This window comes from Ranitomeya imitator, chromosome 4 (assembly GCF_032444005.1).
Source record: "Ranitomeya imitator isolate aRanImi1 chromosome 4, aRanImi1.pri, whole genome shotgun sequence".
Classification (NCBI taxonomy): domain Eukaryota; kingdom Metazoa; phylum Chordata; class Amphibia; order Anura; family Dendrobatidae; genus Ranitomeya; species Ranitomeya imitator.
This window is the reverse complement of record NC_091285.1, coordinates 137925450-137949172: the sequence shown is the minus strand read 5'-3', so window position 1 is coordinate 137949172 and position 23723 is coordinate 137925450. Positions and strand designations below refer to the sequence as shown.

At 44.2% G+C, this 23723-nt stretch overlaps 1 long non-coding RNA gene across 1 annotated transcript; it reads left to right on the top strand.

Moving 5' to 3' along the window:
* Positions 1 to 852: 852 nt before the first annotated feature.
* On the top strand, positions 853 to 23143 carry LOC138673978 (uncharacterized). The gene is made up of 6 exons (XR_011320405.1): positions 853 to 2072; positions 2150 to 2194; positions 2274 to 2337; positions 2710 to 2846; positions 8255 to 8364; positions 22858 to 23143. It is a non-coding gene; the product is annotated as an uncharacterized lncRNA (long non-coding RNA).
* Positions 23144 to 23723: the final 580 nt, after the last annotated feature.

Genomic DNA, 23723 nt, shown 5'->3' with positions numbered 1-23723 from the left:
CATGGGATTTAAATTTGGTTGTTGAGGCATTAACTAGTCCCTCGTTTGAGCCATTAGAGTCTATCCCATAAACAACATGTCGTATAAGGTAGCTCTACTAGTAGCATTGACATCGGCCAGAAGAATCAGTGTCATCCAGGCCCTCTCCATAGACCCTCATTTTCTATTAGTATTCCAAGACCGGATAATACTCAAGCCAGACCCGTCATACCTTCCTATGGTCGCATGCAGTTATCATAGGTCACAAGAGATATTTCTTCCTTCCTTTTTTGATACACCCTCAGGCCCGGAGGAAGAAAAGTTTAATACTTTAGATGTAAAGCGAGCTGTCCTGACCTATATAGAGAGAACTCGGTCCTGGAGGCAGAGTAGGGCTGTTTGGGTCCTTTCAGGGCCATAGGAAAGGACACTGAGTCAGAAAAGCTACCTTATCCCAATGGATCAGAGAAGCTATCTGGCCTACTCATCAAAAGGCGAGAGTCCTCCGGAAGGAATAAAAGCACATTCTGCAAGAGCTATGGCATCCTCTTGGGCTGAAAAAGCAGACGTGTCAATTGACTTGATATGTAAGGCCGCAATTTGGTCAATGCCTTCCACTTTCTACAACCATTATAGACTTGATCTATCCACATCTTCTGACTTACAGTAGCTTTTGGTAGAGCTGTCCTTAGCACAGTAATCCCACCCAGGTGATGGTTCTCTGTAAGTCTCTCATGTGGGTGCTGTTGTGGCGAAGGGTAAAAAGCCGGATTAGTTACCGGTAATGTTCTTTTAGAGAGTCCACGACAGCACCCACTCACTACCCTCCCTAGTCATATATATATTTTCTGAAGACCACTCGGTAATGGCTTGGTGTATAAAGTATTTTAAGTTATTAGCATTGTCTGATAAGAATTGAACTAACACTTTGCGGTTCATCTCATACTCTGAAAATCAAACTGAGGAGGAGAGGGGGACCGCCTCCTTTTATTCTGTAGGTTTCCTGTTCCTATGGGGGCATCCACTCTCTCATGTGGGTGCTGTCGTGGACTATTTAAAAGAGCATTACCAGTAAGTAATCCGGCTTTTTCATACCTGGATTTGGGGATCCTCTGCCATTCTTCCTTGCAGATCCTTTCCAGTTCCATCGGGATGGATGGTGAACGTTGGTGGACAGCCATTTTCAGGTCTCTCCAGAGATGCTCAATTGGGTTTAGGTCAGGGCTCTGGCTGAGCCAGTCATGAATGGTCACAGAGTTGTTCTGAAGCCACTCTTTTGTTATTTTAGCTGTGTGCTTAGGGTCATTGTCTTGTTGGAAGGTGAACCTTCGGCCAAGTCTGAGGTCCAGAGCACTCTGGAAGAGGTTTTCATCCAGGATATGTCTGTACTTAGCCGCATTCATGTTTCCTTCAGTGGCAACCAGTCATCCTGTCCATGCAGCTGAAAAACACCCCCATAGCATGATGCTGCCACCACCCTGTTTCACTGTGGGGATTGTATTGGGCAGGTGATGAGCAGTGCCTGATTTTCTCCACACATACTGCTTAGAATTATCACCAAAAAGGTCTATCTTCATCTCATCAGACCAGAGAATCTTATTTCTCATAGTTTGGGAGTCCTTCATGTGTTTCTTTAGCAAACTCTCTGCGGGCTTTCATATGTCTTGCACTGAGGAGAGGCTTCCGTCCGGCCACTTTACCAAAAAGGCTCGACTGGTGGAGGGCTGCAGTGATAGTTGACTTTGTGGAACTTTCTTCCATCTCACTACTGCATCTCTGGAGCTCAGCCATAGTGATCTTGGGGTTCTTCTTTACCTCTCTCACCAAGGCTCTTCTCCCACTATTGCTCAGTTTGGCTGGATGGTCAGGTCTAGGAAAACTTCTGGTGGTCCCAAACTTCTTTCGTTTAAGGATTAAGGAGGCCACTGTGCTCTTAGGAACCTTGAGTACTGCAGAAATTATTTTGTAATACAAATACAACTCCTACTTCGCTCTGAGCATCTGTATAATGGAAATTATTATTTACATATATCCTTATTAATAGATAACTGGTGGATACCGGATCTGCTCATTATAACAGCCCCAAGTTGCAGGTTGGTGCATCCATACTATTTCTGCTACTAAATTGCATTTTCTGCAGCTTTCATACTAACTATGGAATTCATTACAGGTCACAGGACCCCAAATTTCGGATATGTATAACTATAATATTGAGGTTGGTTTTAACCTATTTATACAACCCTCAGATCACGGGCACATTCTCACGTTATAATTCTCCTTTTATGTCCATTAAGCCTTAAAACAGAACCATTGCAAGCCTGCTATATTCATCAATTACTCTTCATCTCTTACAGTCGGGTAGGTCCTAACTCTTTACTTACCCATTGATATTATATTTACAACTATAAACTCGGCCACCAACAAGGGATAATCTCCTTGGCTGTATATTTTTTTTCTATTTTATTCTGTTTTTCTTTGTTTAGAATGATATTTTGCTTTCTTATTTTTGGTTTTTATACAATGCCATCTAATTGTATAAGTATTTATGTGTGTCCAGTAAACTGATGAAGGTAAATGTATGGCCGAAATGTTTGACAGAAGTACTACTATTGTATTGCATTAAATCTCTTCATGTGAAATACCAAAGCTGAGTGCCAAGTTTTTTGCATTATAGAGAACTTTTATAGACGCCTATTCACTTAATTCTGTATTTAATTGTTTGTTTTTTAGACACACGTACATCTGAACACATGAGCGCCCAGACAGGAGCAGAAGAGTTCTCATCAGCTCCTCGCCCCCAACATGCTGTGATGTGAGGAGGTAATCACAAAACTGACCTCCATCGTACTGCTACTGTCTCTGCACAGGTGGGTGGGACAGCTTGGAATAAAACCTCTCTATAGAGGAGCTGACAATTAAATGCACAGACCATTATTGTAGACTGAAGTGGAGATTGTGAGAGGAGGCACAGTATTGACAGAGCGCAAAATTTAAATTTATTAAGGGGGGAGCAGCGTTGGTTCATATTTTGTGCAGGAAGAACATTAAAGGGGTTTTCCCTTGAATAAAGTTAATTTTAATCAATAGATCTTGGAATAATAAAAACTTCCATAATTGCATGTGTTTTAAATTAAATGTAATTGTGCAGAGATAATCTTATAAATGTGTCCCTGCTGTGTACTGTGTAATGGCTGTGTCTGACCGTACAGGAACATGGTCTGATTATACCACAGCCCCTAGGCAGGGGAGAAGCAACAGAGAGGATACAGACAGGACAGCACATGATTCTAAATAACTATTTGAGGTAACACATTATTTAACAACAGGCAGTGAAATGTTTTACCTGACCATTACACAGTACACAGCAGGGGCACATTTATAAGATTAAATAAAATGTACTCTAAGATGTGTTTGATTTAAAAATCAACTGTTAAATTAACTTTTTGTGGGAAAACCACTTGAAGGTGCAATTTACTCAGGGACAGCACATAAAAGAGATTTATATTCATGGGCTATTTATAATGGTATTTTTATTTTTTAAATAAGCACTGCTCTCAAAGTCTTTATCCTCTTTATATATTGTTGTCATCATATTATATAGCACTGTGTACTTACAAAGGTTTTGTCCCTCGGACAATTTGAATGTTCCTGATAGATGTTTTTCATGCTGATTTCAAAAATGACTTCAGATTTTTCCTACCACTTAAGGTTTTTGAGAAATGATACGAAACATTATAATATTCTGTTATACTTCTAAAAAACATGGATTATAAACAAAAGTCGTCTGCAAAACACTTTTGAACAATTGCTTTTGCTACTGACATCGATGCACATGTATGTAGTGTCTTGGATGATCATAATGTAGACTATAAACTGTTGTTTCTTAACCCCTTACTGCCAGCTGACGTACTATTTCCCCGCTTTGAGGTGGGCTTCGTCGGTGAGCCCACCTCAAAGCCGTGACATGTCAGCTGTCTTTAACAGCTGACATGTGCCCGCAATAGGCGCAAGCGGAATTGCAATCCGCCCGTGCCTATTAAGTAGTTAAATACCGCTGTCAAACTCTGGCAGCGGGCATTTAAATGCATTTCCGGACGCCAGTCTGGAAATACGCGCAGCGACGACTCCCGTCACGTGATCGGGGGTCATCGTTGCATTGCCATCACAACCAGAGGTCTCCTAGAGACCTCTATGGTTGTAGATGAGATTATGAGCGCCACCCTGTGGTCGGCGCTCATAGCAAGCCTGTAATTCTGCTGCATAGAGGTGATCTGAGCAGCAGCTATTGAAGCATGCCAAAAGTAAAAAAAAAAGTGTTTAAAAATATTAAAAAAATAAAAAAAACATAAAAGTTCAAATCACCCCCCTTTCGCCCCAATCAAAATAAAAAAAAAAACAAAATTAAACCTACACATATTTGGTATCACCAGGTTCAGAATAGCCTTGATCTATCAGTAAAAAGAAGAATTAAGATGATCGCTAAACGGCGTAGCAATAAAAAAAATCAAAACGCCAGAATTCCATTTTCTGGTCGCCGTGACATTACATTAAGATGCAACAACGGGCAATCAAAAGAACATATCTGCTCGTCCCGCAAAAACTAAGCCCTCATGGCCATATTGACAGAACAATAAAAAAGTTATGGCTTTGGAAAGAATGGGCGTGAAAAATCGAAAAAAGCCCCGGTCATGAAGGGGTTAAAAACCTTGTGTGATACAGCCTGGAGCACATATTATTATTATTATTATTATTATTTATTATTATAGCGCCATTTATTCCATGGCGCTTTACATGTGAGGAGGGGTATACATAATAAAACAAGTACAATAATCTTGAACAATACAAGTCACAACTGGCACAGGAGGAGAGAGGACCCTGCCCGCGAGGGCTCACAATCTACATCATATTCATGTTCAGCATATCAAAATCTATAAGATACAATAACATTTTCTCAGGGAACAAGGACTTCCCTGAAATTTGTTGCCCAGTGTTATCTAAGATGTGGTGAAGGACATTATGCCAATGAATGTCAAGTGTCACGATTCCTGGGGTTAAAAGGCAGAAGGTTGCCAGTACAGGATGACTGGTAACCACGACACTCATGAGGTCCAAAAGCAAACACAAACATCAAATGTGCCCATCATCCCATAACACCTCTTGTATGCCACCAAAAACACCTATTTTCTCCCGTGCTCTATGTAAATGCCTTTGGTCCTGTCCGATGGGCATCATTTCTCATCTTTGCTCCCAAAAGCCTCCTCCTTCTTTGATTGATGTGTATGACGCATCCAGCGTCATCCACATAACCAAAAGAGATCTCTGGCCTGCGCATTAGCATCACCGACGAGCGCAGGCACACTTTGCTCTGCCCTGAGGGCAGACCACAAAACATAATTGTAAAAGCACCCAGGGAAACATCATTACGGCCCCTTTTTTACCGGAACACATACACCTGAATGAAGTTTCCCGAGCGCATACGGAGTTATATTTTGTGCTCTGCCCGTAGTAGGGAGTATACAGGCCCACATTTTTGATGGTATACAAGGGGAGTTAGGGGATGATGGACACATTTAACCCCTTCAAGACCCGGGGTATTTTCGTTTTTCGCTCCCCTCCTTCCCAGAGCCATAACTTTTTTTATTTTTCCGTCAGTATGGCCATGTGAGGGCTTATTTTTGGCGGGACAAGTTGTACTCTTGAACAACATTATTGGTTTTAGCATATCATGTACTAGAAAACAGGAAAAAAATTCCAAGTGCGGTGAAATTGCAAAAAAAGTGCAATCCCACACTGTTTTTTTGTTTGGCTTTTTTGCTAGGTTCACTAAATGCTAAGGCCAGGTTCATATGCGCATGCGTTGAATGGACTGCACCAACGCTAGTGCCGTTTAAAGATTGCGTTATGTGATCGCCGTAGCACAGATGCTCCACCTACACTAGCGGTGACGGACCCGGAAACGCTGCAGACCGCGTCCGAGGGTCCGTCACAGAATGACGGCACATCACTAACGCATGCCGATTATGACATGCGTTAGCGATGCGCTACATAATGGCAGTCAATGGGTGCACTGAAGCACCCGTTACATTGCGTTAGTGCCGCTGTGTAACGGATGCTGTCAGCAAAGTACCATTGACGCAATGTGAACCCTGCCTAATACTGACCTGCCATTTTGATTCTCCATGTCATTACGAGTTCATAGACACCAAACATGTATAGGTTCTTTTTTATCTAAGTGGTAAAAAAATTCCAAACTTTGCTAAAAAGAAAAAAAAATTGCACAATTTTCCGATACCCGTAGCGTCTCCATATTTCGTGATCTGGGGTTGGATGAGGGCTTATTTTTGCATGCCGAGCTGACGTTTTTAGTTATATTATTTTGGTGTAGATACTGTATGTTCTTTTGATTGCACGTTATTGCATTTTAATGCAATGTCGCGGCGACCAAAAAAATGTAACTCTGGGGTTTCTAATTTTTTTCTCGCTATGCCGTTTAGTGATCAGGTTAATTTGTTTTTTATTGATAGATCGGGCGATTCTGAATGCGGCGATACCAAATATGTGTATATTTAATTTTTTTTATTGTTTTATTTTGAATGGGGCAAAAGGGGGTGATTTAAACTTATATATTTTTTTATTTTATTTTTTTCAGATGTTTGAAAACCTTTTTTTTTTACTTTTGCCTTGCTTCAATAGCCTCCGTGGGAGGCTATAAGCTGGCATACCCTGATCGGCTCTGCTACATAGGAGCGAAGCTCAGATCGCTCCTATGTAGCAGCATTGCTGCATTGTTATGGGCGTCGACCACAAGGTGGCGCTCACAGCAATCCGGCATCAATAACTATAGAGGTCTTCAATAGACCTCTAGTTGTCATCGCGACGCATTGCTGACCCTCGATCACGTGACGGGGTCAGCGATGCGCTCATTTCCTGCCCGATGGCCAGAAGCGCTAGTTAAATGCCGCTGTCAGCATTTGACAGCGGCATTTAACTAGTTAATAGAGGCAGGTGAATCGCGATTCCACCCGCCGCTATTACGGGCACATGTCAGCTGTTCAAAACAGCTGACATGTCCCAGCTTTGATGCGGGCTCACCGCAGGAGCCCGCATCAAAGCAGGGGATCTGACCTCGGATGTGCTATCCCGTCCGAGGTCAGAAAGGGGTTAAGTAATGCAGTACAGGAGCTCAGAAAGGTGGTGGCATAGGTTCACACACTAAGAAACTGGTGACAGATTACCTTTAAAGTCTATGTGACTTCAGACCTGAATCCTCACTGAGCACACTGTTAGGATTCTCTAGTGCTGACATTGGGAGGCATCATGTGACAGCACTGCCAGCAACATTCCGACTGAACATACTCAGTCTTTCTAAATTCACTTGTATTGAGTGAGGCTGTGCACGTCTACTCAGCACTTGACCGCAAATCACATATTTGTGCTCACATGACTATTACTTCCCTCATAGGCAGAGGAGAATTCGGGATTCAGAAGTCTGCAGTCACACAGTGACTGCACATTTTAACTTCAAGAGTGGACAACTAACTTCAGCAAAACCACTGCACCAGGACTGATATTACTTTACCACCATACAGTGACCATATAATGGTAATATCAAGTCTACACACTAGTGCTCTGCAGAACATATATGTGTGTACTGCGCAGGTCTCACCAGTGACTCTCTCACTGATTGTAGTCATTCATTTTCTTTTTTTCCTTTGTGTTCGGTCCAGACCTTCATGGTTAAGGACTGACTTGAGTTGGAGTAGTGATTTTGCAACCACTAGGGGCAGCACCGGCAGGTAGCGTCATCAGCATATAGTGAGAGGCCGGTACACGGAACAGCAGTGTAGTTTGAAGGATAAGCAGGAATTCTAATCAAGATATAGCCAAAGGTTGGTACACGGAGCAGCAGTATAGTTGGGAGGGTAAGCAGGTAACGTAGTCAGGATATAGCCAGAGGTCAGTACACGGAGCAGCAGCAATGGGATCTTGATGATAAGCAGCAGGTGTGAAGAAGCTAGACTAAAGGCTGAGAGCTCAATAATCTTGCAATGAAGGAAGTATAGTGTCAGGTTTAAGTAGGATGCTCAATCAGGAGATCACAGAGTGAGCCAATCAGGAACTTAGGCTGGAGACATCAGGAACTCAGGTTGGAGATGTCAGGAACAATACAGGTACTAGTATCTGATTTAGCAAGCTTAATAACTCAGTGAAGAGCTGCCGCCTGGTGCACAAGCGCTGCTGGGCTTGAATCCTGACAGTATTCCCCTCCTTCCAGGATGGCCTCTGGATATCTCAGGTGCTGGTTCTCAGAATGTCTCTGGTGAAAGGCTCTTGCAAACCTGGGTGCATGGACGTTGCCCTCCGGCTCCCAAGAGTTATATTCTGGTACGTAACCACTCCATTGCACCAAATATTGCAATTTTCCCCTAAATCTTCTAGAATCCAGAATTTTATCCACAATGTACTCTTCTTCACTGAACTATTTCTGGTGGAGGAGGTGGCCGAGTTCTTCCTGGAAACAAGTTTTCACTTAATAGTTTGAGCAATGATACATGGAATACAGGATGTATTTTCAGGCTGTTAGGAAGTTTTAAACGAAAAGCAACTGGTTTAATTTGTGCAGAAATTTGAAAAGGTCCTATGAATTTTTTTAACCAATTTAACCCCTTTACCCCCAAGGGTGGTTTGCACGTTAATGACCGGGCCAATTTTTACAATTCTGACCACTGTCCCTTTATGAGGTTATAACTCTGGAACGCTTCAACGGATCCCGGTGATTCTGACATTGTTTTCTCGTGACATATTGTACTTCATGATAGTGGTAAAATTTCTTTGATATTACCTGCATTTATTTGTGAAAAAAAACGGAAACATGGCGAAAATTTTGAAAATTTTGCAATTTTCCAACTTTGAATTTTTATGCAATTAAATCACAGAGATATGTCACACAAAATACTTAATAAATAACATTTCCCACATGTCTACTTTACATCAGCACAATTTTGGAACCAAAATTTTTTTTTGTTAGGGAGTTATAAGGGTTAAAAGTTGACCAGCAATTTCTCATTTCTACAACACCATTTTATTTTAGGGACCACATCTCATTTGAAGTCATTTTGAGGGGTCTATATGATAGAAAATACCCAAGTGTGACACCATTCTAAAAGCTGCACCCCTCAAGGTTCTCAAAACCACATTCAAGAAGTTTATTAACCCTTCAGGTGTTTCACAGGAATTTTTGGAATGTTTAAATAAAAACTCACATTTAACTTTTTTTCACAAAAAATTTACTTCAGCTCCAATTTGTTTTATTTTGCCAAGAGTTACAGGAGAAAATGGACCCCAAACCTTGTTGTACAATTTGTCCTGAGTACGCCGATACCCCATAAGTGGAGGTAAACCACTGTTTGGGCGCATGACAGAGCTTGGAAGCAAAGGAGCGCCATTTGACTTTATAATGCAAAATTGACTGGAATTGAGATGGGACGCCATGTTGCGTTCGGAGAGCCACTGATGTGCCTAAACATTGAAACCCCCCACAAGTGACACCATTTTGGAAAGTAGACCCCCTAAGGAACTTATCTAGAGGTGTGGTGAGCACTTTGACCCACCAAGTGCTTCACAGAAGTTTATAATGCAGAACCGTAAAAATAAAAAATAATTTTTGTGAAAAAAAAATGATCTTTTCGCCCCCGATTTTTTATTTTCCCAATGGTAAGAGAAGAAATTGGAACCAAAAAGTTGTTGTACAATTTGTCCTGAGTACGCTGATACCCCATATGTGGGGGTAAACCACTGTTTGGGCGCATGGGAGAGCTCGGAAGGGAAGGAGCGCCGTTTGACTTTTCAATGCAAAATTCACAGGAATTGAGATGAGACGCCATGTTGCGTTTGGAGAGCCACTGATGTGCCTAAATATTGAAACCCCCCACAAGTGACACCATTTTGGAAAGTAGACCCCCTAAGGAACTTATCTAGATGTGTGGTGAGCACTTTGACCCACCAAGAGCTTCACAGAAGTTTATAATGCACAGCCGTAAAAATAAAAGAAAAATTTTTTCCCACAAATATTATTTTTTAGCCCCCAGTTTTGCATTTTCCCAAGGGTAACAGGAGAAATTGGACCCCAAAATTTGTTGTCCAATTTGTCCTGAGTGCGCTGATACCCCATATGTGGGGGGGAACCACCGTTTGGGCGCATGAGAAGGCTCGGAAGGGAAGGAGCGCCATTTGAAATACAGACTTAGATGGAATGGTCTGCAGGCGTCACATTGCATTTGCAGAGCCCCTAATGTACATAAACAGTAGAAACCCCCCACAAGTGACCCCATATTGAAAACTAGACCCCCAAATGAACTTATCTAGATGTGTTGTGAGAACTTTGAGCCCCCAAGTGTTTCACTACAGTTTCTAACGCAGAGCCGTGAAAATAAAAAAAAAAATTCCCCCCAAAATTATTTTTTAGCCCCCAGTTTTGTATTTTCTCGAGGGTAACAGGAGAAATTGGACCCCAAAATTTGTTGTGCAATTTGTCCTGAGTGCGCTGATACCCCATATGTGGGGGGAACCACCGTTTGAGCGCATGGGAAGGCTCGGAAGGGAAGGAGCGCCATTTGAAATACAGACTTAGATGGAATGGTCTGCAGGCGTCACATTGCGTTTGCAGAGCCCCTAATGTACGTAAACAGTAGAAACCCCCCACAAGTGACCCCATATTGGAAACTAGACCCCCAAAGGAACTTCTCTAGATGTGTTTTGAGAACTTTGAGCCCCCAAGTGTTTCACTACAGTTTATAACGAAGAGCCGTGAAAATTAAAAAATCTTTTTTTTCCCACAAAACTTATTTTTTAGCCCCCAGTTTTGTATTTTCCCAAGGGTAACAGGAGAAATTGGACCCCAAAAGTTGTTGTCCAATTTGTCCTGAGTACGCTGATACCCCATATGTTGGGGTAAACTCCTGTTTGGGCACACGGGAGAGCTCGGAAGGGAAGGAGCACTGTTTTACTTTTTCAACGCAGAATTGGCTGGAATTGAGTTCGGACGCCATGTCGCGTTTGGAGAGCCCCTGATGTGTCTAAACAGTGGAAACCCCCCAATTATAACTGAAACCCTAATCCAAACACACCCCTAACCCTAATCCCAACGGTAACCCCAACCACACCTCTAACCCAGACACACCCCTAATCCTAATCCCAACCGCAAATGTAATCCAAACCCTAACCCTAACTGTAGCCCCAACCCTAACTGTAGCCTTAACCCTATCTGTAGCCTTAACCATAACTGTAGCCTTAACCCTAACTGTAGCCTTAACCCTAAATGTAGCCTTAACCCTAACTGTAGCCTTAACCCTAGCCCTAACCCTAGCCCTAACCCTAGCCCTAGTCCTAACCCTAGTCCTAACCCTAGCCCTAACCCTAGCCCTAACCCTAACCCTACCCCTAACCCTAGCCCTAACCCTAGCCCTAACCCTAACCCTAGCCCTAACCCTAGCCCTAGCCCTAACCCTAATGGGAAAATGGAAATAAATACATTTTTTAATTTTTTTTATTTTTCCCTAACTAAGGGGGTAATGAAGGGGGGTTTGATTTACTTTTATAGCGGGTTTTTTAGCGGATTTTTATGATTGGCAGCCGTCACTCACTGAAAGACGCTTTTTATTGCAAAAAATATTTTTTGCGTTACCACATTTTGAGAGCTATAATTTTTCCATATTTGAGTCCACAGAGTCATGTGAGGTCTTGTTTTTTGCGGGACGAGTTGACGTTTTTATTGGTATCACTTTCGGGCACGTGACATTTTTTGATCGCTTTTTATTCCGATTTTTGTGAGGCAGAATTAGCAAAAACCAGCTATTCATGAATTTCTTTTCGGGGAGGCGTTTATACCGTTCCGCGTTTGGTAAAATTGATAAAGCAGTTTTATTCTTCGGGCCAGTACGATTACAGTGACACCTCATTTATATCATTTTTTTTATGTTTTGGCGCTTTTATACGATAAAAACTATTTTATAGAAAAAATAATTATTTTTGCATCGCTTTATTCTGAGGACTATAACTTTTTTATTTTTTCGCTGATGATGCTGTATGGTGGCTCATTTTTTGCGGGACAAGATGACGCTTTCAGCGGTACCATGGTTATATATATCTGTCTTTTTGATCGCGTGTTATTCCACTTTTTGTTTGGCGGTACGATAATAAAGCGTTGTTTTTTTGCCTCGTTTTTTTTTTTTTTTCTTACGGTGTTTACTGAAGGGGTTAACTAGTGGGACAGTTTTATAGGTCGGGTCGTTACGGACGCGGCGATACTAAATATGTGTACTTTTATTGTTTTTTTTTTTTTATTTAGATAAAGAAATGTATTTATGGGAATAATATTTTTTTTTTTTTCATTATTTAAGATTTTTTTTTTTTTTTTTACACACTTGTAAAAAAATTTTTTAACTTTTTTACTTTGTCCCAGGGGGGGACAATACAGATCGGTGATCTGCCAGTTTGCACAGCACTCTGACAGATCACCGATCTGTCAAACAGCGCTGCAGCGTTACCAAGTGCCTGCTCTGAGCAGGCACTTGGTAAGCCACCTCCCTCCCTGCAGGACCCGGATCCGCGGCCATCTTGGATCCGGGACTTTCTGCAGGGAGGAGGTGAGAGACCCCCAGAGCAACGCGATCACATCGCGTTGCTGCGGGGGTCTCAGGGAAGCCCGCAGGGAGCCCCCTCCCTGCGGGAAGCTTCCCTGCACCGCCGGCACATCGCGATCATGTTTGATCGCGGTGTGCCGGGGGTTAATGTGCCGGGGGCGGTCCGTGACCGCTCCTGGCACATAGTGCCGGATGTCAGCTGCGATAAGCAGCTGACACCCGGCCGCGATCGGCCGCGCTCCCCCCGTGAACGCGGCCGATCGCCTATGACGTACTATTCCGTCCGTGGGAAGTAAAGCCCACCCCACATGGACGGAATAGTACGTCTGATGGCAGAAAGGGGTTAAAAGATGATACGTTAGTTTTCAGATTTTTTGCAGAAAGTCAAACCTTATCACTAACCTGATGGGTAGGAGAGGCTTTGCGGGGTTTATTCCCTGTTTCTTTGTAATCTTCGTGGGCCTTTTTTAATGTCTCAATGAGTTCTTCTTGAGCTTTCAGCAACTTTGTGAGTCTGTCAGTAACTGTTGTGAATTCTGTGGCTGAGTTCACTTCTGTGGTCACAAGTGGTATTGCAGTCTCTGGGCTTCCTCCCTCAGGTGTTTTGGTGAGCTCGTTGGCTGCCTTGCTATTTAGCTCCACCTGAGTCTGTCTTCCTTGCTCCTTGTCAATGTTCCAGTGTTGGATCTGAGCTACTGCATCTTTCCTTGGGCCTGCTGCTCTGCTAGATAAGTGCTTCTAGTTTGTTTTCTGTTTTTTCTGTCCAGCTTGCTATTAACTTTTGCTGGAAGCTCTGAGAAGCAAAGGGGTGCACCGCCGTGCTGTTAGTTCGGCACGGTGGGTCTTTTTGCCCCTTTGCGTGGTTTTCGTTTTAGGGTTTTTTGTAGACTGCATAGTTCTCTTTGCTATCCTCGCTCTGTCTAGAATATCGGGCCTCACTTTGCTGAATCTATTTCATTCCTACGTTTGTCTTTTCATCTTGCTAACAGTCATTATATGTGGGGGGCTGCCTATTCCTTTGGGGTATTTCTCTGAGGTAAGTCAGGCTTGTATTTCTATCTTCAGGCTAGTCAGCTCCTCAGGCAGTGTCGAGTTGCATAGGTAGTGATAGGCGCAATCCACTGCTGCTTATAGTTGTGTGAGGATAGATCAGGTACTGCAGTCTACAGAGATTCCACGTCTCAGAGCTCGTCCTATTGTTTTTGGTTATTGCCAGATCTCTGTATGTGCGCTGATTACTGCACACTGTGTTGCCTGATTGCCAGCCATAACAGTACAAGGAGCCACACCAATGATTCCCAATAGAGGGAAAAAAGAAATCCTGACATCATTTTTTTTTCTTAGCTCTGTCTTCAGTCTTTTTTTTCCCCTAGACATTAGAGTGCTTCAGGACACAGCTGTGGACATGGATATTCAGGCTCTGTGCTCCTCAATGGATAATCTCGTTGTAAATGTACAAAAGATTCAAGATACTATTGATCAGAAATCGATGCTAGAACCAAGAATTCCGATTCCTGATTTGTTTTTTGGTGACAGAACTAAGTTCCTGAGCTTCAGAAATAATTGTAAGCTATTTTTGGCCTTGAAACCTCATTCTTCTGGTAATCCTATTCAACAGGTTTTGATTATTATTTCTTTTTTGCGCGGCGACCCACAGGACTGGGCGTTTTCTCTTGCACCAGGAGATTCTGCATTGAGTAATGTTGATGCATTTTTCCAGGCGCTGGGATTGCTTTACGATGAGCCTAATTCAGTGGATCAGGCTGAGAAAAATCTGCTGGCTTTATGCCAGGGTCAGGATGATGTAGAAGTATATTGTCAGAAATTTAGGAAGTGGTCAGTACTCACTCTGTGGAATGAATCTGCACTAGCGGCTTTGTTCAGAAAGGGTCTCTCTGAAGCTCTTAAGGATGTAATGGTGGGATTTCCTATGCCTGCTGGTTTGAATGAGTCTATGTCCTTGGCCATTCAGATCGGTCGTCGCTTGCGCGAGCGTAAATCTGTGCACCATCTGGCGGTATTGTCTGAGAGTAAACCTGAGCCTATGCAGTGCGACAGGACTATGACTAAAGTTGAACGGCAAGAACACAGACGTCTGAACAGACTGTGTTTCTATTGTGGTGATTCTACTCATGCTATTTCTAATTGTCCTAAACGCACTAGGCGGTTCGATAGCTCTGCCGTTATTGGTACTGTACAGTCCAAATTCCTTTTGTCCATTACCTTAATGTGCTCTTTGTCATCGTATTCTGTCATGGCGTTTGTGGATTCAGGCGCTGCCCTGAATCTGATGGATTTGGATTATGCTAAACGTTGTGGATTTTTCTTGGAGCCTTTGCGGTGTCCTATTCCGTTGAGAGGAATTGATGCTACACCTTTGGCCAAGAATAAGCCTCAGTACTGGGCCCAGCTGACCATGTGCATGGCTCCTGCACATCAGGAAGTTATTCGCTTTCTGGTACTGCATAATTTGCATGATGTGGTCGTGTTGGGGTTGCCATGGCTACAAACCCATAATCCAGTATTGGATTGGAACTCTATGTCGGTAACCAGCTGGGGTTGTCAGGGAGTACATGGTGATGTTCCATTTTTGTCTATTTCGTCATCCATTCCTTCTGACATCCCAGAGTTCTTGTCTGACTTTCAGGATGTATTTGAAGAGTCCAAGTCTGATGCCCTACCTCCGCATAGGAATTGTGATTGTGCTATCGATTTGATTCCTGGTAGTAAATTCCCTAAGGGTCGTTTATTTAATTTGTCCGTACCTGAACACACCGCTATGCGCAGTTATGTGAAGGAGTCCCTGGAGAAGGGACATATTCGCCCATCGTCGTCACCATTGGGAGCAGGGTTCTTTTTTGTAGCCAAGAAGGATGGTTCGCTAAGACCGTGTATTGATTACCGCCTTCTTAATAAGATCACTGTTAAGTTTCAGTATCCCTTGCCATTGATTTCTGACTTGTTTGCTCGGATTAAGGGGGCTAGTTGGTTTACTAAGATTGATCTTCGTGGTGCGTATAATCTGGTGAGAATCAGGCAGGGAGATGAATGGAAAACGGCATTTAATACGCCCGAGGGTCATTTTGAGTATCTGGTGATGCCGTTCGGACTTGCCAATGCTCCATCTGTTTTGGTGCCTTTGTTCTTCCAGCATGTGGTTCGTTTACATGGCATTCCTGAGAATATTGTTTCTGACAGAGGTTCCCAGTTTGTCTCGAGGTTCTGGCGAGCCTTTTGTGGTAGGATGGGCATTGACCTATCTTTCTCCTCGGCCTTCCATCCTCAGACTAATGGCCAGACCGAACGAACCAATCAGACCTTGGAAACATATCTGAGATGTTTTGTTTCCGCTGACCAGGATGATTGGGTGTCATTTTTGCCGTTGGCTGAGTTCGCCCTTAATAATCGGGCCAGCTCGGCTACCTTGGTCTCTCCATTTTTCTGCAATTCTGGGTTCCATCCTCGTTTCTCTTCAGGACAGGTTGAGTCTTCGGACTGTCCTGGTGTGGATTCTGTGGTGGACAGGTTGCAGCAGATCTGGACTCAGGTAGTGGACAATTTGACCTTGTCCCAGGAGAAGGCTCAGCTTTTCGCTAATCGCAGACGCCGTGTGGGACCCCGACTTCGTGTTGGGGATCTGGTTTGGTTATCTTCTCGTCATATTCCTATGAAGGTTTCCTCTCCTAAATTTAAACCTCGTTTTATTGGTCCGTATAGGATTTCTGAGATTCTCAATCCGGTGTCTTTTCGTCTGACCCTCCCAGACTCCTTTTCCATACATAATGTATTCCATAGGTCGTTGTTGAGGAGATACGTGGCACCTATGGTTCCATCTGTGGAGCCTCCTGCCCCTGTTTTGGTGGAGGGGGAATTGGAGTATATTGTGGAGAAGATTTTGGATTCTCGTGTCTCTAGACGGAAACTCCAGTATCTGGTCAAATGGAAGGGTTATGCTCAGGAAGATAATTCCTGGGTTTTTGCCTCTGATGTCCATGCCCCAGATCTTGTTCGTGCCTTTCATGTGGCTCATCCTGGTCGGCCTGGGGGTTCTGGTGAGGGTTCGGTGACCCCTCCTCAAGGGGGGGGTACTGTTGTGAATTCTGTGGCTGAGTTCACTTCTGTGGTCACAAGTGGTATTGCAGTCTCTGGGCTTCCTCCCTCAGGTGTTTTGGTGAGCTCGTTGGCTGCCTTGCTATTTAGCTCCACCTGAGTCTGTCTTCCTTGCTCCTTGTCAATGTTCCAGTGTTGGATCTGAGCTACTGCATCTTTCCTTGGGCCTGCTGCTCTGCTAGATAAGTGCTTCTAGTTTGTTTTCTGTTTTTTCTGTCCAGCTTGCTATTAACTTTTGCTGGAAGCTCTGAGAAGCAAAGGGGTGCACCGCCGTGCTGTTAGTTCGGCACGGTGGGTCTTTTTGCCCCTTTGCGTGGTTTTCGTTTTAGGGTTTTTTGTAGACTGCATAGTTCTCTTTGCTATCCTCGCTCTGTCTAGAATATCGGGCCTCACTTTGCTGAATCTATTTCATTCCTACGTTTGTCTTTTCATCTTGCTAACAGTCATTATATGTGGGGGGCTGCCTATTCCTTTGGAGTATTTCTCTGAGGTAAGTCAGGCTTGTATTTCTATCTTCAGGCTAGTCAGCTCCTCAGGCAGTGTCGAGTTGCATAGGTAGTGATAGGCGCAATCCACTGCTGCTTATAGTTGTGTGAGGATAGATCAGGTACTGCAGTCTACAGAGATTCCACGTCTCAGAGCTCGTCCTATTGTTTTTGGTTATTGCCAGATCTCTGTATGTGCGCTGATTACTGCACACTGTGTTGCCTGATTGCCAGCCATAACAAGTAACAGCAGTAACCAAAGTATTCAATGTAAGATTAGGAATATATACCGGATGCAAGCCATAGGTAGCAAAAAATGGGCTTTGGAATGCAGAACTGTGCTTGGAGTTATTATAAGCCAATTCTGCTGTTGATAAATAGTCAACCCAGTCATCCTGTAGGTAAGAAAGAAAACAGCGCAGGTATTGTTCAAGAGTTTGGTTAGTTCTTTCAGTCTGGCCATTGGATTGTGGGTGGAAGGCAGTAGACATATTGACATTAACTCCTAATGCTGAACAGAAGCTTTTCCAAAATTTTGATGTAAACTGACCACCTCTATCAGAAATTACATTGTGAGGAATTCCATGCAGCCTAAATATCTCTTTGACCACTAATTCTGCAGTTTGTTCAGCGGTACTTTCATGACTACTTGGTGTCCTACAAGATTAGAATCATGGACATGTTTGAGGACTTCAAGTTGAGCAGATTTGAGGACCTATATTTGATGGTTCGGCATCCAAAACCCCTCCTTAAAAGAAAGATCAACATCTGTAGATGGATGGCTAAGAAAAAAAGTCAGTTTGGTATCCATCTTTAATCTTTGTCAAAAACACTGGTGTCCAGTATTCCCCCCAAAATTGTGGGGGGTTAAGAATGGTACAGTCACCACCCTCATATTCTGGGAAAAAGGCTCAAGAAATATTTTAATTGTATAAACGAGGTATGGGATTATCACTGTTAATTATTGGGGATGTCAATAACGTGATGCATGAAGGGTGGGACAGATATAAGAAAGGTTTAGGCAAAGGCATTAAAAAACTGTCGGCGTTTGGAAATTATATGAAAGAATTGGGGATGGTGGACCTTTGGAGAGTGAGGAATGAGAATGTAATCTGTTATTCCTGTTATTCTGAAACTCACGGCTCGCTTTCCAGAATTGACCTAGCACTGGGGAATGATTTAATGACGCACATGATTTGTGGGATAGAATATCTCCAGAGAGTTATTTCGGACCACAAACCTATAGAACTCTTAATTAAACAGACAGGAGGGAGGACTGGGTGGAAATTTCACCCCTTGTGGTTTGAACATATTAATATGGATAATATCAAGAAGGAGATCACAGAATACTGGCAGTTTAATGAAGATAGCGCTGATAAGCAGGTAGTTTGGGACGCAATGAAAGCTTTTCTGAGGGGCCTTCTTTTTAGGGAGATTTGTAGATGTAAATCCAAGACTAGGATGGATGATAGGGAGATCATTGAGAAATTAGAAAGAGCAGAAAGGGACATGTTGTCGGACCCATCTGAGGTAACTCAATGTAGACTAAGGGAAGCCCAGGAAGCGGTTAATAAGTTGTATAAGAAAAAAGCAGAGAGAAGAAGAGCTTTTCAGAAATTACAGTTTTTTGAGGAAGGAGAAAGAGTGGGGCACTTGCTCTCGGTGGTAACGGTGGCACAGAAAGAATCATAGTATGTGTACAAATTAAGAACAGATGGAGGTCTCACTGGATGCACGTAAAGCGTTTGATAGTGTTGAATGGTGCTATCTTTGGGAGGTTCTGAGATCTTTTGGTTTCGGGCCGACTTTCATCTCATGGGTGAGGTTATTGTATTCTCTGACTGCTAGGGTGAGAGTTAATGGAGAGCTGTCTGGAAGTTTTGGCCTATATAGGGGGACTAGGCAGGGGTGCCCGCTATCTCCGCTGCTTTTTGCGTTGGCAGTGGAACCCCTAGCACAGACATTTAGGAACTCGGTTTCGGTTAGGGGGTTCCGGTATGGCATGATAGAGGAGAAAATAGCCCTATATGCAGATGAAATGCTACTATTTTTAGAAAATTCTGGAGAGGCCTTGGAGGGTGCGATGAATATTCTCAGGACATTTGGTGATATATCAGGTCTTGAAATCAATTGGGAGAAGTCAAATATCTTGATAGTGGATAAAGGGGGCGATGACATCCCAATATCAAGGGAAGGTAGTAAGCTGACAGTGGTTTCACAATTCAACTATTTGGGTGCTCAAGTGTCTATTCCTCTTTTGAGCTATGTCGATCTGAATCTGTCCCCATTGCTGGACAGGTTTAGGAAGAAAATAGGGTCGTGGTGCAAACTATACGTTTCAGTGGGGGGAAGGATAAGCTTAATTAAAATTATTCTTATGCCCCAATTATTATTATTATTATACATTTTTATAGCGTTATTTATTCCATGGCGCTTTACATGTGAATACGAGGCAAATATAGACAAATACATTAAACATGAGCAGATAACAGGCACACGGGTACATAAGGAGGGAGGACCCTGCCCGCGAGGGCTCACAGTCTGCAGGGGATGGGTGATGAAACACTAGGAGAGGGTAGGGCAGGTTGCGCGGCGGTTCAGTAACTTCAGGATCACTGCAGGCTGTAGGCTTGTCGGAAGAGGTGGGTCTTCAGGTTCTTTTTCAAGGTTTCTATGGTAAGCGAGAGTCTGATGTGTTGGGGTAGAGAGTTCCAAAGTATGGGGCAAGCACGGGAGAAGTCTTGGATGCGGTTGTGGGAAGAAGAGATGAGAGGGGAGTAGAGAAGGAGGTCTTGAGAGGACCGGAGGTTGCGTGTAGGTAGGTACCGGGAGACCATGTCACAGATGTATGGAGGAGACAGGTTGTGGATGGCTTTGTATGTCATTGTGAGGGTTTTGAACTGGAGTCTCTGAGCGATAGGAAGCCAGTGAAGGGCTTGACATAGGGGAGAGGCTGGGGAATAGCAGGGAGACAGGTAGATTAGTCGGGCAGCAGAGTGTAGGATGGATTGGAGCGGTGCCAGAGTGCTAGAGGGGAGTCCAGAGAGTAGGAGGTTGCAGTAGTCGAGGCGGGAGATGATAAGGGCATGCACTAGCGTTTCTTCGGTGTTGCGGTCAAGGAAAGCACGGATCCGGGAAATATTTTTGAGTTTGAGACGGCAGGAGGAGGCAAGGGCTTGGATATGTGGCTTGAAAGAGAGGGCAGAGTCGAGGATCACCCCGAGGCACCGGGCGTGTGGGACTGGGGAAAGTGAGCAGCCATTGACATTGATGGATAGGTCTGGTGGAGGGGTAGAGTGAGATGGGGGAAAGATGATGAATTCTGTTTTGTCCATGTTCAGTTGTAGAAAGCGAGCAGAAAAGAAGGCTGAAATAGCAGACAGACAGTGCGGGATTTTGGTAAGTAAGGAGGTGAGGTCAGGTCCGGATAGGTAGATCTGCGTGTCATCAGCGTAGAGATGGTACTGCATACCGTGGTATTCTATGAGCTGTCCCAGGCCGAAAGTGTAGATGGAGAAGAGTAGGGGTCCTAGAACAGAGCTTTGAGGAACACCGACTGACAAGGGGCGAAGTGAGGAGGTAGTGTGGGGGAGGGAGACACTGAATGTTCGGTCTGTCAGATATGACGAGATCTAGGAAAGGGCCAAGTCTGTGATGCCAAGAGATGAGAGAATTTGTAGCAAAAGGGAGTGGTCCACAGTGTCAAAGGCAGAAGACAGGTCCAGGAGAAGGAGGACAGAGTAGTGTCGCTTGCTCCTGGCAGTTAGTAGGTCATTGGTGACTTTAGTTAGGGCAGTTTCAGTTGAGTGATGGGAACGGAAGCCTGATTGTAACCGATCAAAGAGGGAGCAGGAGGAGAGGTGGGAGGACAGTTCAAGATGGACGTGTTGCTCCAGCAATTTGGAGGCATAAGGGAGAAGAGATATCGGGCGATAGCTAGACACAGAGGATGGGTCGAGGGAGGGCTTTTTGAGGATGGGTGTGATCTTGGCATGCTTGAAGGATGAGGGGAAGACACCTGTTGTGAGTGAGAGGTTGAAGAGGTGCGTTAGGGTTGGGATGAAGACCATGGAAAGGTTAGGGATGAGGTGGGATGGGAGCGGGTCAAGCGTGCAGGTGGTGAGGTGTGATCTTGACAGGAGAGCTGATCTTCTGTCATGGTGGAGAAGCTGGTTTTGGAGGAGCAGGGTTGAGCAGCTAAGAGGGGCAGTGGGCGCTGTGGGCCAAAGCTTTCTCTGATCGTATTGATCTTCTGTCTTCAGCAGAAATGAGGGGGGAGGTGCTGGGGGACGGAGTAGAGAATTGAAAATGTTGAAAAGCTGTTTAGGGTTGTGAGACAGGGAGGATATGAGAGATGAGAAGTAAGTTTGTTTTGCGGCAGTGAGCGCAGACTTGAAGCTGGCGAGGGACTGCTTGTATGTAGTGAAGTGGTCGGCAGAGCGGGATTGCTTCCATCTCCGCTCAGCAATCCTGGAAGCCCGTCTCAATTCTTTGGTCAGGCTGGTCAGCCAGGGCTGCCTGTTAATTGTACGAATTTTACTATGCATGAGCGGGGCGGCCGAATTGAGTGTTGCTGTTATTGTGGTGTTATAAAAAGTGGCAGCAGCATCTGTGTCGTGAAGGGAGGCTATGTCTGTGAGAGGGAGAAGGGACTCCGAGAATGATTGTAGGTTGAGATGTTTGAGATTTCTGCGAGGGAGTTTGTGGAGTGGGGGTTGCACATTAGGAGAGGAGAGGGAAGAGAATGTCAGTAGGTTGTGGTCAGACAGGGGGAGGGGTGTGTTAATGAGATTAGTAAGGGAGCAGAGGCGGGTAAAGATGAGGTCCAGCGTGTGGCCATCTTTGTGAGTGGCCTCAGAGGACCATTGAGTGAGGCAAAAGGAGGCAGTCAGTGATAGAAGTTACAATAAGAAATTATTGTATGTATTACAAAATTCCTCCGTTTGGTTGCCCCGAAAGTGGTTTCACACCATTAACTCTATATTTCGAGACATTGTTTGGGGGAAGAAACAGCCAAGAATTAGGCTGTAATTGCTTCAGAGGCCTAAAAATGGGGGGGACTGGCCCTTCCGAATCCCTGGATCTATTTTTTGGCAGCGCAGGGTCAGCCGATGAGAAGTTGGGGAGAGGTAAATGGACTGGGCTCGGTTCAACGGATTTTGGTCTGGTTAGTGGGAAGGGACCCATTGGTTCAGGGGTTAAAGGCGGGGGGATTCAGGGAGTTTGGAACAGCTTATCCTACCATGACATTGATTCAAAAGGTACGGGAGACAAATAAAAAGACAAGGGGAGTGGGACTTTTAACAGATCTCTCCCCAATATGGCACAATGAAATATTACCTGAATTTATTAAAATGGGGGAATTCAAAAATTGGAAAGCATTGGGTATTCAATATATGGCTCAGATTCAGGACGCACAAGGACTGTTATCCTTTGAGGCACTGCAGGAGAGTTATGGGTTGCAGGAGACCTGTAGGTTTCAATATGGACAGTTGAGACTGTCAAGGTGAAAATATATGTCTTTATACACATTTGTACTTTTATATATTCTTATGCTGTGAAACAATAAGTTTTTCCCTTTGCTTGCCAAATGCAAATTTAACTGTATTTAAGATGGCTGCCAGTATTCACTTTTGCCTTAGTTTTTGTACTTGCCAAGAATCTACTTTCGTTTCTGAAGCTGAAGTATCATCCCTGGAGAAATGGAAACTTAAAGTGACGTGGAGGAAGGAGGATCCATCATATGACGTCAGGCCAACCAGAGGGACTGAATACTAGATACATTGCTTAAACCCCGCCTAACCCTGCCCTCTGCACACCTTCCCCCAATAGGTCATATAATGTTGTGTATATGAAATAAAGAGTTCAGTTGCTGTGAGGTTACCACTACGTGTGGAAGCATAAGCAGACACTGAGTTTGAACCAGCATTTTGTCTGACTCATTCCTCACTCCGGTACCACTGCTCTAATTCTAATTTGGAATGACTGGTGAAGGAAGGGTATTGTCGTGACGACCCCGACAATTTGGTGCAACCAACGTGGGGCGTGGCCCGAGATCCGAGACCCCCTGGACCCATGCCTGGACGTCCGTGGATGACACCCGTAGTGGCTGACCTCGAGGACTGATCACCCTCCAAACACGGTAAGTGGAGATCACATACTATGTATGTGTCACACTTACTAGTGTTTCAGCCGTTATTGGTTAGTCTGTGGTCTCCTTGGGTCTGGGGAGTGACCGGTCGAGTGGTGAGACCGAGCGCGATCCCGTGCCACGCTTCGAACCAGCAACTGAGAGACGTCGCACTCTGTGCGTCCTCGTGTACACCACAACTCCTCCACCGGTCATTGTACTCCATTCAACCACCCTACCCGTGACTGTTGCCTAGTAGTGATAGAGTGAAAGATTGAGAAGTTTGTGGATTGGGGGCGGCTTAGAGGAAGGGATAGGAGACGTGGCCTCTGTGATATTGCACGCACATACATCGGTAATTAAGACGTCCCAAGAGGG